Below are 13,165 nucleotides of genomic sequence, written 5' to 3'. Positions count from 1 at the left end.
TGGTGAGAAAATGTTCGATTTTGTCTTTTGTAAGACAAGAACAATCTCTATAAAAATAGTAAGTTTTTTCATATGCTTCTAGCGGTTTCTAAATTAATTTGTTTTTTTATTTTTCAGGTCAGAAATTTCTTGGAGAGATGCAAAATATGGTCAAAGAATTCAAGAACTTAGTTTTTTCAAGTTTTTTTTTTTTTAATATATGTAATCACAGTTAAAAACTTTTTGTTAATTTCTTTGTATATACTTTTGAACATTTAACTTTTATTTATGAAATACATGACGTTATTCCATTCAATATATGGTTGTGATTCAAAATATAGTATATAGTGTGTATTATATTCTTCAAATGCGCGTACAAAAATAATATTGATTATTTTTTAAATATGTCGAATTCTTTTTTTTTTTATCACAGGTTTTATTAGTTATTAATCACACTTAAAAGATGTGATCTAAATGTTTTTAATCACACTTAAAATGTGTGATCTAAATTTTATTAATCACACTTAAAATGTGTGATCAAAATGTTTTTAATCACACTTAAAAGGTGTGATATAAATATTATTAATCACACTTAAAAGATGTGATGAAAGCATTTTTTAATGACACTTAAAAAGTGTGATTAAAAATGATCCTTTTTAATCACACTCCCAAAGACCACACTTTAATAAAACTTAAAAGGTGTGATTAAAAAACAAACATCACACAAAAAAAGTGTGATCTTTATCTGTATTTGTAGTAGTGTTTGGAAGGATCTACTTCAATTCCCTTCTGTATGATCAAAAAGCCCAATATTTTTCCTACAGTTACACTGAAGGTGCATTTTTGCGGGTTTAACCTCAATCTGTATTCCCTGATTTGTTGAAAGAATTTCTCCTGCGTGGTGTAGTAGCCCTCTCGTTCTTTGACTTGACAATCATGTCGTCCACGTACACCTCAACCTCTTTGTGGATCATGTCATGCAGAATAATGGTCGTAACCCTCTGTAACTCGACTTTTCGTGCGCCTTTTAGATATAACTAGCCCTACAATTTGGACTCTTGTTTAGCGTATCGCACTGTTTTGTGCAATTTACTTTCGCACTTTCTTGCGCATCGCACTGTTTTGTGCATTACAGTGTATCATCCGCGCTATCTTGCGTGACTTACTTGCACTTGTTAGTGCATTATATCACACTATCTTGCGTACCTTATCTGCATCACACTGTTTTGTGCATTCGCCCTACTCGCACTGTCTTGCGCACCTTACCTGCCCTTGTTAGTGCATTGCATTGTTCGTGCTTTCTTGTGCATCTTACCTGCACTTGTTAGTGCATTGCATCGCGCTATCTTGCGCACCTTACCTGTGCTTGTTAGTGTATTGCATCGCACTATTTTGTGCATTTAATCTACATCGCATTGTCTTGTGTACCTGTATTGCATTGTCTTGCACACCTCTTTAACCTGCGCTGTCACGCACGTTACTTGCATTGTCATACATCTCTTTACTTGCGTTGTCACGCACACTTCACTTGCATTGTTATGCACCCATTCCTCCTGCATTGTCATGCACTGATTCGCTTGCATTGTTATGCATCGTTCCACCTGCATTGTTATGCACGTTTCACTCGCATTGCTATGCACCCTTTCAATTGCATCATTTTGCACGATCCCTTCCTTCCGAAACACCGGGATATGTCCCTATGTTTCTTCTCCTTTGTTTGGAAACACCGAGATATGCCTCTATGTTTCTCCTTTTCTGAAGCACTGGGATATGTCCCTATGTTTCTTCTCTTTTTCGAAACACCGGGATACGTCCCTATGTTTCTCCTTTTCTGAAACACCGGGATACGTCCCTATGTTTCTCCTTTTCCGAAACACCGGTATATGTCCCTATGTTTCTCCTTTTCCGAAACACTGGGATACGTCCCTACGTTTCTCACTCAATCCGAAACAGCGAGATATGTCCCAATGTTTCTCCTTCTTTGGTTAAAAGCATTTGGAACACGTTCCAATGCTCACACCATTCCGAAACACCGGGATACGTCCCTATGTTTCTCACTCAATCCGAAACAGCGGGATATGTCCCTACGTTTCTCCCTCTTTGGTTAAGAGTATTTGGAATACGTTCCAATGATTATACCTTTTCGGAACACCGGGATATGTCCCTATGTTTCTCCATCTTTGGTTAAGAGCATTTGGAACATGTTCTAATGCTTATGCCACTCTTTTTCCTTTCGCGTGCCACGCGTCAGAATCTTGTTTGAGACCTCGGGTGTCCCCAACGGTCGCTCTTAGTGTTCTCCGCGTGAGACATAGCGAGAATTGAATAATTCTCTTACATCCTTTCTGCATTGTAATGTAGCTTGGTTTCCACTTGCTTAAAACTGTTGCATTGGTTCGTTACAGCTTTCTTTGCATGATTATTAGTCATGCTCTTGCATCTTGCATGCTGTTTGCATTTTGCCCCAGCCTCCGGGCACATCCCTACATGTCTATATTGATTGATTGTCTGAGTCTTCGGCCTTGTCAAAAATGGGTCGTCTCTGGGCTTTGACACTCACTCCCGTCACTTTGTGACTTTCGAGTTCTGTCAAAGAGGGGCAACTGTAGACACCCCATTTTTGACCGTCCTCGGGACTTGGTTGTGCTTGTAGGTACACCCAACGACTAGTTCGATTGCTCGCCGAGTACTCGACTGTCGCGGCGGAACGTCACCGGGTTCGAGCTTCCTGGACCTTGTATCCTTTCTGCTCCATTTTTGGACCTTGGCTAGGTCCTTTCAGAGGGACCTTCTTGGTGCACTGCCGGCCATGGCATGGAACTGCCGGCCTTTGCTTTGCTCCTGCCGGCCACTGGTGAAGCCATGCCGGCCATCAGTGAGCCACTGTCGGCCATTGATGATGGCCAGCACCCCCCCTGTCTCAGCTGGTTTTCCTCCAGATCTTTTGAGCCAGCTGGTTTTTTTGTTTACTCCCCTCCACACATGTGTATAGAGGGATGATGCCCTTGTAAAGCTTCTTGAAGAAGCTTTGGCTTTGCATTCCTCTATGTAAGCAAGAGGGCTCCCTCTTTGCCAATGGTTCAGCCATTTTGAAGAGAAAAATCTCTCTCTCTCTCTATATATTGTTGGAGTTTTGTGCTTTGAAGTTGGATTTCCTTGCACTTTTACACTACAACACCTAGATATACACCACCACCATTGAACCAAGCTTCTTGGGAGGACTTGTTGAGGTCTGAAAGTAAGCTTCCACCCCCTGAAATTGCTGGTTTCGAAGAGGGTCTTCAAGGGTGAGCATTTTCCCCATTTTTGCATTTTCTTGCACCTTGCTTTAGTCCTCTTTGCATATTGATTTAGGATCTTCTTATAACTGGAAAAAGTTTTGTTTTTAAGTGCTTTTTAAGTTTGGTTGAGGTCACTTTGCTGTTAAGGGTGTGTAACCCCCTTCCTTGCTTTGTTTGGCTTTGCTTTAAGCCATATCTTGGAGCCCCCGAGCTAGCCTTGGTTTAGCCTTCCTACCACTGAAATCCAGTGGATTTTCAGTGGTAAAGGTGTGGGTTTGAGGTCCTAAATTAGAGGGGGTAGTCCCCTCTCTTTGTGTTCCTCTTTGCTTGCATTTTGGCCTTCCAAAGGACCATCCCTCTATGCATTTTGGAGGCTTGGTTCAGGCCTATTTTTGTGACTTCTAGGACATGCCTTGGCCCTGTCCAAGGCTGGTTTGGTCATGTCTTGCTTGCATCTAGCATGTGTAGTGTAACTCCATCCATAGCTCATCAAAGTAGCATGTGTGCTTAGCTTGTGTTGAGTCCATTTCAGTGGGTTTTTTTGTGATGTTTTACCATGCCATGAACCTGTTTTGGGTTGGTTTTGTTACCCCATGCTTGCATGATGCACTTGTAGTGTAAATCCCCTAAACTAGCTTCATATGATCTATGATAGAGTTTGGTTTACATTCCATGTCATGTCATTTTAGCTTGTTTGGTTTACATTCCAGCATGTATTTGGTCATCATTTGGCATGATATGACCCTATCCATAGTTGGTTTGATCATCCTTTGCATGCTCCATATAGGCGTAGAACAAATCATGTTAACTAGCCCTTTGTGCATGATGTTTTGACTCATCATACTAGCATATTTTGGCTTTGCTCAAACTTGATTTTATGCTTATTTTGAAGTGTTCTAGGACTGTTTTGGGCTGCCATGACCATATCACTCATGCTTTGTATAGCTATAGTGTAAATGCTTAGGCTAGTCTTGGGTTTTGAGGCCCCTACCATGCCATACATGTGATGTTTGCATGCCTTGCCCTCATTCCACATACTATTTCAGTCCATGAAATATTGTTGTTCACTTGCATTTGACATGCCTTTAATGCTTTGTATAGCTAATGCTTTATGCTTCAAGAATGGACTTTTGCGCATGCCACTTAGCCTAAGTCTTTGGCTCATCATTTCAGTACATTTTGGGTCCTAATATACCATGACGTAACTCTGTTTTTGGTTGTCCAAGTCACGCCATGATTGGTTCTAATAGGTGCGGTGCATTGCCTCTTTTGTAGCCTTGCATGTCCTATGTTTTAGCATTGTATGCTAGCTGGCTTTGGCTTACTTCCTTGCATGTTTTAGTCTCATATCAACATGTACTAGGACTGTTTTGGGTTGCCCTTACCATATCCTTCATGCTTTGTATAGCTGTAGTGTAATTGGCCTTGCAAGCTTCGTGTTTCGGTGATTGACGCATGCTATCCTTGAGCTATTTAAATGATTTGGCATCATTTATCATCTCATTTCAGTGCATATAGTGTTGTTACGCTTGCACATTTGTCACTTCTTAGGCACTTTTGAGAGTTGCCCATTTAGGCCCCTTTGATGAACCTTTTGCATTTCGCATGCTTGAGTGTGTTGTTTGGCTTAATTCATCGCTTTGGCTACTGATTTGGACCTAGTTGAGAGCTGTCCATCTTTGGTGTAAGCCCATCTTACCATGTTGTCCCATGCTTGTTTCATTTCGTATGTTGTCACATACTTGTTTAACTTTGCATACCTTGCATGCTCACATGTTCATGTTGCATTTTGTCATGTTGTCCAAGGTCATCACCTCACATCATACTTATATGCTTGTTGCATGCTTAGTTTAGTTACATGTTTGCACATTTAGGTCATGTTGCATGTTTGCCATGCTTATGTGTTGTATTGCTTGGATTAAGTGTTAATCCGAGCCCGAGGAACAAGGGGCGTTTCATACTTCAAGTGATGGAATGTGTCTCAATTCTCGGTCGCCGAAGCTGTTGATAATTCATGATAGAGTTCTAGGCTTTACTTGCTTTATTTGTGCATTCATTTTCATATTGATTTGCACAAGTTGGATATTTGGCCATCATGCATCGGGATGCGTGATTGATGGTTGTGGATCCGACTAGGCCTCTCCCTTGATGTTTTGAGGTGATTTGGAGTGCCATGGTGCATACATGTCTTTGGGAGACCCTTCAGTTCCTCTATTTTGTGCTTCGTTACAGTTTGGGGTCACAGCACACCAGTGTGCCACCCTTGGCCGGCAATGGACCACCTTTGGCCGGCAGTGATCCTTCCACGGCCGGCAAGCCACTGGTGACTTCCCCTGCAGTGTTTTGGTAAGGTCCAGCAACAAGCACTGGAAGACACCCTGCAAACAGAGCGTCTAAAGAGCAACCAGAAGGCGTTTCGAGGCGAAGAACTGAAGCGAGCATGCATTCCTCCCTTCTTCAAACAGAGCTGGAATAGCACTGTTTACTGCTTTCCCTACCTGCTTGTTGTCATTCATTAATTAGTTAATTGATTTGTTAATTAATTAAGTTGTGTAATAATTAGTTGTAGCTAGTTATTCAATTTGGTTCTATAATAATTAATTAGATTGTGAGTTAGTTAATTAGGTGGCTTGTATTATTTATTCGGACCCTTCGAGCGAGGGCACAATTGTAATAAGTGTGGGTGTGTGCGTGCATGTCTTCCAACGCCATTTCTTTCTTCCTTTTATTTAACCGCTTATAATGGTTAGATTTAGGGCATATTTCAATTAGCATACCTTATGCTATGCATGTGTGAATTCATTCATCTGTATTGCATGCACTGGGCTCGGCGCATCGTACTAACTGCATAGTATTTCCAATCTAACTTGAATACGTGTTATCTGTTGCATTTCACATGCCATCCATAGATTAGCTGAGCCTATTCTAGTTGCATTTTGCGTGCGATGCATTAGCCATTCTAACATGGACTTGGATCATAAATTTGATTACTAACGAGTTCTTTGTTTTGGCTCGGAGTACACTGTAAGTATTTATGCTTTAATATCTCGCATGAGTGTGATTGTTAACATGACAGCATGCTTACCATATGGCTATATGCTTATGTGATAAACTGCCTGAATGCCTGTGGGTGAAGGTTAGATTACTTGAATTGGGATAATTCATTGAAATCCGCATTTTAGCCTACTTGCGAGTAGCAAACTTCAAACATTTCCAAACAAACGGATATGCAATGTTTTGTTCCAATTCAGGCGATCCAGTCTATACTTGTATGTTGTGCGCATCACATAGTAAATCTAGGCTAAAAACTGGAATAAGAACGCATAATGTTTTCAAAACCCGATATCATGGTTAGTAGAGACCGATCTTTGATCGGGTGAGCGGGGGTGCTCACAAAGTGACTTTCCCCAATCGTACCCAAGTTCCCGAGCCGAGGTAACTTTGGTGATGACAGACACGTGGCCTTAGGCACGAGTCAGGGTATCCTAAATTTCCCCCAAAATAAAATATTTAGATGGTGACTCTGTATCGGGCAAAGTAGTCCATGTTTGGCACTTCTTTTCTAAAAATCTGTTTTTCTCAAAACGATTGGCCAGATTTGGACTCTTTGGTTCAGATTAAGAACCGTGACAATTTGAGAGTCCGAACTGTAGTGAGCCCAAACGAACAAAACGGGGGATCTCCTCCCGGGACGTTCGGGGACGTCTACACCCCTAGAAATACTAGACTCAAATTCATAAGAACTTGAATCTGATCCCGACCCCACAAACTCAATGGAATCAGATTCTGGCTCATCCCCCGATTCAGAACTGGAAAGATAGCCTTTCTCCAACTGCCAAGTAAGATGTGGTGCCCCTGATACATCCAAAATGCCACTAGTTGAGTTCACACCCGGTGCTTCCCCGATCATGGAGACAGTTAAGTTATCCTCTAAGTTCTCTAGGTCAGCCGCAGGATCTGTTAGGAGACTAGCCAGTGCTGCCCCTACTCCAAGTTCAATGTCATCTGAGTTACCTTCTGTGCTCTGTTTAGCTCTGATGCTTAGTTCAGCCTTTTCCTCATCATCATTGTCCTACAACAAATGATCAAAGAAGATCTCGAACCTAGGAACATGTTGCTTCGAGGAATTTACCCAAGGCTCGAGAAAGCAACAAAAAGGGAAATCCTCTCCTTCCTGAACAAAATGACCATTTAGTGTCCCCTAGATTAGCATGTGGATGAGTTCATAACATTTTCTGGCTTGCTTGGCCTTGGCTCTACCTCTCATTTTTTCCCTCTTTTTGATCCAGTCCTCTTTGGTGAGCACATAGCCCAGTCCAAAGGCATGCAGGTTGTGTAGCAAATTTGTCAGTGCTGCAACACCTTTCTGACCACTCTTTCCAAGCCCCATTCCAAGAACGTGCCGTAGTTTGTTCATAAAATAGATGGACTAGACTCTGACGTATAGGCCTTCGTGTACGGCCAGGATTGTTTGCACGATCTAGGCTTTGGCCAAAGTGAATCCCAAAACGAATACAACCTCCTCGCCATGTTTGATCTCTAGCACTGGAGTGGTAACCTTGGGCGGCAGATGGATGGAGGAGTTTCCAAAAATAATTGCCACTCCTCTCTCATAAGTATACTTCAGCATCTGATGGAGAGTGGAAGAGACAACCTTCACATAGCGCAACCAGGGCCTCTGTAACAGCAAATTGAAGGTACCTAGCACATCCAAGACATGAAACTCAATCTCTTGCTTTGATGGGCCCACCTGGACTCCCACTTGCATTGTACCCATGACCTCTCTACTCGTATCACTTGGGTTGTGGGAACAAAGTCCGTTAGTTTGAGGCCAATTGCGTAGGCGGTACGGGAAGGACAAACATTAATGGCCAAACCGGTATCTACCAACACTACCGACACCCATTTCTCCCTGCATTCCATAGATATGTACAATGGCTTATTGTGAGCCGAGCCCTCCTTGCGACAACTCTTTGTCAGAAAAAGTGAGCATTAGCCTGGCACCACTTGGAAAAACCAAGCCCACAAGCTACTCAGACGTGGTGTTAATGGACAATTTAGCCTTGTCCATTACCGACAACACTGTCTGCTGGTGTACTCGTAAGGCCATGAGAAGACCCCAGATAGAGATGTCAGCTTGGATTTTCTTAAGCTGTTTTAATACTGCTGCTTCTTCTAATTGTTTCTCCTTTTGTTTTTCGGCCTCTTTGTCTTTTCTAGACACCTTTGCTTGATCCAGGTGCGGCGGCTTAAAATATCATCCACTACGGGTGAGATGATCTATTTTCTTGGCATACCACGTATTGTCCGAAATGCAATCGCCCCAGTCCTCATCAGTATGGGCCAGATGCAGATCATTAGCGTCCCACCATTCGCCCTCAGTGGCTGACAAATAGTTGTCTAGCTTTGCTTGTATCACGTTCACATCATAGGTGTCCCCCACAGGGTGTCGTGAAATTACAGTTTTGCAGCTGTCTTCAATTCTTTCTCGTTCAAACTGCCTGAGCGCAGCTTCCTGTTCAATATCTACAATGTTCACAATGCCCACTTCCTGGGCTGGGTTTTCCGTACTAGCGCTCTCCGGCAGCTTTTTTTTCTCATCAGTCCTTCCGGCTATTATAGCTATCTCTGCTTCTTTTCCCTCTGGTTTCATTCCAGTTTTTTTTTCTTTAGCTGGCTTATCACTCAGCCATCCAGTGTTATTAGTTGATTCGTTCAGGTCAAACCAACTGATCTGTACATCTCCTTGATCCTGCTCATTAAGGAACTACAGATTATCCAAATCCTCTTCGGGTTCTACTAGATCATCCAACCCCTAGCTCGGTCCATCTTTCCTGACCACATTAATGTCTACCAAGGTTGGCAGCACCAATTCAGGCTCAATTTGACTAGTTGACACAATATAGCAACTTGGATCATACACCCTATCAGATAAGTCCTCAGGACACTTTGGCAACAGATTAGTACCTTTCTCAAAGGTCGAATCCCCTTTCATTGTAAGTGTCACCACCATAGGCTTGGGTTGAGGTTTGGTCGTGTCAATCATGCACAGGTCTTCGTCAATTTTAGTAGGAGGGAAGGAGTAATATATATGTTGGGGTCGTAAGAGATGGTGGGTATATGGATCAGGTTAAGATTTTGCAGTGGGGGGACTTGTTTATGGGCTGGAAGTGGATTGACTTTCACGTTTAGCTTCTGGGGTGGTGCGATAATCTTTTTGTCATTGAGATCCTGAACCTCATGACGCAATCAAAAGCATTGATCGGTATCATGACCATGTTGTTGGTGAAACGCACAGTATTTTGCGAGTTTATGTTTGGGTGGGAAAGGATCAGGAAGTGGGCGAGGTTCTAAGGGCTTGAGGTGTCCTTTCTTGACTAGCACCTTCATGGCTTTTGAGAGAGAGTCATGTATAGTTGGTTAAAAGTCCTCTAGGATCGAGTAGGGTTGGACGATGTTTGTGAGCTTGTGCTAGCAAAGGGGTCAGCAACCTTGGTTGTGGTGACAACACTTACGTCTAACGACCTCGCAGCAGTGCTACCACTGGCAGCATTGGAACTGTGAACCAATGGCCTTTTTGCCGACTCCTTCTCATTTGTGATAAGCCCCTGCTTCATGGCCTCTTCGATTTGCACTCCCATTTCATGAAGTTCTGTAAATGTAAATAATGGAAGCGCAATCATTTTCTGCAACAGCTTGCCATGCAGATTCCAGACGACCATCCTAATTTGGTCCTTCTCAGATGTCTTCGTGGTCATCATCGAGGCTTTAGCTCTCCATCTTGTCACAAATTTACAGAAACTCGCATTCGGCTCTTGGCATATTGCCTCGAGATCACGAGTTGTGACCTCAATCTGTGTATTGTAAGAATACTGAGCAATGAAGGCCTCGGCCATCTCTTCCCAATTTTATTTGACAGAATCTTCCAACTTAGCATACCAAATGGCCGTTTTACCCAACATGGTTCGGCCAAAGAGAGACAACTTCTGTAGTTTAGTTAAGCCCATCGGCCGCAAGATATCTGAAAATAGTCGTAGGTGAACCATCGGATCTCCAGAACCGTCAAAATGGTCAATGTGCAACATTTTAAATAGATCTAGTAATGTAACTGCAGAATTGGTGTACCCATCCTCTATGTTTGGGATGGAGTTGACCCCTTGCGTTCTCTTGAACAACTTTTCCAATTTATTAACCTTGAGCGTAGTTGGATCAACTTCGAACTCAAACGGAGCCTCGGTCTGATAAACCGAGGCTTGGGAGGTTTGTGCTGGGATTGGCTCTATTGGATTGCCCTGGTTTTCTTAAACATTAGCAGTATGAGCGGTGGCTCTGGGTGTTGGGATAGTCGCGGTAGGTGCATGGGATGCAGAGGCCACAGCCGGCTATGGTTGTTGTTGTAGCCTGATTATAACCTCTGTCTGACGAGCCATGACCACGGCCTGATGGGCTGCATCTTACTACAGGGTCTCAACTGTTAGTTGCAGATGGTGTATCAGTTCTTCCATACTGGCTGGGGGATACTATGTCATTGGAAAAGGTAATTAATCTCATGATGGGCTAGAAGTAGATGACCGTTCCGGAACCAGACTGGACATAGGTGAGCTGAGCGGTGACCGTTATAAAAACTGAACTGGTGAACTCTGCCTGATTCTCCTCTGTCTTGTAACCGATGAGAGTGAGGTAAACACGGGTTGTCCCCGAACAAGATCACCGGCTTTGCAAAGTCTTCTAACTCGGGTCCAAAGTACTTAGGGGATATCCGAACTTTCTAAAGCTATGGTTTTAAACTACCTAGCAAAAGAAATAAAGTAAAAGAGTAATAATCAGAAATCGCACAGCATGGTAGATAATATGTTTATCAACACAAACATGATCAAAGTTGTAGGACTATATTCCATACAGAATTCTTCCCCCAAAACAAATACCAAATTTGCAATTGCTATGCACATTCCTGTACAGTTTCACTGTAAAGCACATACCAGTTAAGGAAGAGCCAAAACACCCTTATGAGGGGGTAGGGTTACCCTGTCCTAGTTTTGTCATGAACTAGGTTTCACTATTTTAATCAAACAGTTTCAGCCAATTCTGCATTTTGGGTGAGCATCCTGTCCTAGCTTGGAACAGTCACTAGGGCTTTACTATATGCAGCTAGGCTGAATGGTTAAAAGGGGTACCTCAACAAGACTACCTAATATACCTCTAACACCTAACATCGAGAAGTAAAAGGAGGATCAAACGGTACAACGGTAGTCTAGATCGAAGGGTTGTGTTCCCATCATGGTAGAGCCCACGACCGGTCGGCCTTTTGGCAAGCTTTTGGGCAAGCCTCCGGCAAATCATCCACGAATAGTAGATGGAAAACACAATGACTTAAGTGCACTAATGCAAATGCAATGCAAAAAACATATAAGTGTAAATAAAATTTCACATCATGAAGTTCAAGTCAAGTTCTCTAATTTCCCCAGCAGAGTCACCAGAAACTATAGTTTGACTTTTCGTGCTCCTTTCAGATACAATAGCCCTACAGTTCGGGCTCCTATCGTTTTCAGTCTGATCTCACAAGTGCAATGTGAAATAGATAAATACAAAAGAGTCCAAGTCCGACAAATCTTTTGGAAAATCAATTTTGAATCAAAATGCCAAAAATGGACTGTTTTGCCAGATTACAAGGTCACCACCTAAACGTTTTTGGAAAATTTAGGAAACTTGAGACTCGTGCCAAAGGCCACTTATTCGTTATCACCAAAGTGTCTCGGCTCGGGAACTTAGGTACGAGAAGGGAAGGTCATGAATTGAGCACCCCTGCTTGCCCGATCAAAGATTGGCCTCTACTAGTCATGATGTGAATCTTATTTACATTATATGCTCCTATTCCGATTATTAGGCTAGTATTACTATGTGTTGCACACAAGTATAGACTAATTTGCAAAAATTGGAACACATTGATTTCATGTTTGTTTTGAATTTTTTTTTGAATATGTACCACTTGAAAAAGTGATCTCGTATGCACATTACTCAACTTATTCCAATTCAAGCAATTAGCCATCATCCATAGGCATTAAAGAGTTATATCAATTAAGCACTTAGCCTCATGGTAATCATGCTAGACATAGTAACAGTCACACTCATGCAATATGTTAAAGCACAAAAATGCTCACCTTGTACCCCAAGACAAGCCAAAAGAAACACAAAAGTTAGAAAACATGCATGCCCCTAACTAATGCAACATGACTAATGCAACACATGCAATGATGCAATTAATAGGCTCGACTACTAATGAATCAATTTGATAGTATGCAGTTTAAACACATATTCAACGTAGTAATTAACAACAATGCTTGTTAGATTGATGGACCAAGCCTCAATGCATGCAGGACAAGTGGATGCAAACATGGAATATGCTAAATGAAACATGATGTTCTATTATTTCCTTCATAAGTGGATAAATAAAAGGAAGAAAGACATGGGGTTGGAAGACATATGCGTTATTACATATTTGCCCTCGCACAAGAGGGTCTGAATGAATGAATTAGCTAAACTACTTAACTAATCTATTACAACCCAAATGAAATAAACCAACTACACTAGATAATTATTACAACACCACAAATTAACTAACTACTTTAGCTAATTAAATAAGTACAACACAAAATTAACTAGCTATTCTACTTAGTTTAATACAAAAACTACCTAGCTAATTACAATGCACAATTAATTAGCCAATTAATTAACTATTATGAGCCCAGGGGAATGAGGGTTGACCCATGCATGCACGCGGATTTTCACTCGAAAAAACTCCGTTGTTTGGCTATCGGAATGCCTATATTGCACAGTTAGAAAATTGCACTGTTATTCTACCTCAGCCACTGCTCTGCCCTGCTGGAAAAGGGATACTGCCTAGCTGG

The 13,165-nt window shown here is 42.1% G+C and overlaps 1 pseudogene; it reads left to right on the top strand.

Moving 5' to 3' along the window:
- The window catches only part of LOC114282710 (putative E3 ubiquitin-protein ligase EDA40), a 70,447-nt pseudogene that overhangs the window by 52,784 nt on the left and 4,498 nt on the right, over positions 1-13,165 (top strand).

Source organism: Camellia sinensis, chromosome 8, assembly GCF_055761805.1.
Source record: "Camellia sinensis isolate YWXY chromosome 8, ASM5576180v1, whole genome shotgun sequence".
Lineage (NCBI taxonomy): Eukaryota > Viridiplantae > Streptophyta > Magnoliopsida > Ericales > Theaceae > Camellia > Camellia sinensis.
Note: the sequence above shows the minus strand (reverse complement) of the source record. Positions and strands in the feature narration are given on the sequence as shown.